General features: G+C 38.9%; 1 pseudogene; it reads right to left on the bottom strand.

Moving 5' to 3' along the window:
- Window positions 1–456: 456 nt before the first annotated feature.
- Window positions 457–874, bottom strand: LOC123609931 (annotated as a pseudogene).
- Window positions 875–1,977: the final 1,103 nt, after the last annotated feature.

Below are 1,977 nucleotides of genomic sequence, written 5' to 3'. Positions count from 1 at the left end.
TGATTCTTAAATGTGAGTCTGAACTCAGAGCATGAGAATAAAATACTATCTTTCAAATAATATATTCAGATAATCAGGTGTGCTGAAGCCATGCATTTCTCTGCTTCATTTTCCTATTTCTGTTTGTGTCTGTTCTGTCTTGCAAAACAACAGGGTGGCTCCATGCGAAAGAAGTTGTTTTTAATAAACAAGTAAGAGATTTTGGGTTAAACAAGGCAAAACTATGTCTTAAGTTCAGGACCACAGTATGTTAAAATGTTATGTGACTATCAAAACAACAGAATAGCCTTTTTCTCCATAGTTTTATTTTTTACAGGGCTTTTCATTGTTAACATGGTGGGCTTTGTATTAGTTGTTTGGAGGAAGAACCTATTATTATTTCTCGCAGCTAGAACACATGCGGTGTAATTTGCACACTATCTAAAGCAGTATATAGAGTTGTCTTTTGACACCCTGTCATGAAGAAACACCTATAGCTAATGCATGCTCTAAAGGGAAGTCTGTAAAAACAAGTTGTAAATATTCCATGGTGAGCACCACCTGGTCACAGCGGTTCCAGATGATCAGGGCATCAGTGACCTGGTGCAGGTACGATTGTCCTTGGGGTCCTTGTCCAGGAACTCCATGATGTCCAGGAGACTGGACATACCAGCTGTGGACCAGCTTCACCAAGGATGTGCTCAGCACTCTGTCAGGAAGCAGGTTGATCTCTTCATGATGGCCAGGCACAGGGGCTTCCCCTGCCTGAGGAAGGTGAATGGTTTTCTCACAGGCATTGCTGGACCCAAAATCCAGAAACTGCTTCATCGACAGGGGACAGGGAGAACTTGCTGAAGTGTTCCATGTACTTGGGGGCTCCTGCCAGGGACAGCATTCTTCAGCAGCACGGGACCCAGCGCATGGCAGTGGTGGCCGAGTTGGCATGGCTTGGGATCTGGCTCCAGTACCCGCCCCCACCCCGGGCAGCGTTTGCCTTTAAATTTTAATTTTCTATAAATAATATATTTGGTGCCCAGAATATGTCAAATATAGTTCTAGGTATTGAGTATACACATATCAGTTAATCACTCTGGTACTTTTAAAGCTTAAGAAGCGATACGTGTTAAGAGTAGGAACAGGCACAAAGCAGTACCTAGGGTAGTGATGATCCATGTCAGAGGGGAGGAGATTCAGGGATTCTAGAGTCAGTGGAATCCTACTTGGTCAAACAGTGAGCCCTATTCCAGGAAAATTGCAAGGGCTTAACTTTGTTTTGAGGTTGAGTTGCTATCGATTATTGAGCATTTTAGTTCCTTGAGTCTCTGTGGTAATGATCAGAAAGAGTTACCTAAATTGCTTTGATTCACAGGTAATTAAATGACTCTCTACCTCACCGTGTGCTATGAAAGAAGATTACACAATTTATCTTGTCTAATAAGGCGGAGAAATAGTAGTGATATGCTATTACGGTGTTTTATTTTTTTAGCACATAAATTAGTGCTAGAAATAAACTTGAAAGAAAAATATTTGAATGTGTAATATCTACTTTTAGAGCAGTTTTGTTGAATGTCAATTCATCATGTTTTTCCCTACATTTACTCTATGGGTACTGGTTATGTGACTAGCCATGGATATATTCATTGTTTATAGCAAATGAAATGGTTGGTTTGAACTACTATTTTTCTCTGGAGAAATAATATAGCTAAGGATTTTAGCCATTTTAGAAATCAGTAAGTTTTGCCTTAGTAATGCTGTGTTCTTCAACACTGAGAAAGTGAAAGTTTGACAGCCTTTGTATCAAACTAATTGAAAGGCCCTCTGCTTTAATAAAGTTATTTTGCCATTGTCCTTCAAAAACTGTGCTTTATAAAGCTGTTCATTATATTTCAGTAAAAATACATTTTAGATGGATACAGATTCTGGTGTCCAAACTCTAATAATTAAAAAAGTATGTATTCTACATATGGAAATTTTTTGAATATTTCTTTCACAGTTACT

Source organism: Leopardus geoffroyi, chromosome B2, assembly GCF_018350155.1.
Source record: "Leopardus geoffroyi isolate Oge1 chromosome B2, O.geoffroyi_Oge1_pat1.0, whole genome shotgun sequence".
NCBI lineage: Eukaryota > Metazoa > Chordata > Mammalia > Carnivora > Felidae > Leopardus > Leopardus geoffroyi.
This window is presented reverse-complemented; position numbering and strand designations above follow the sequence as displayed.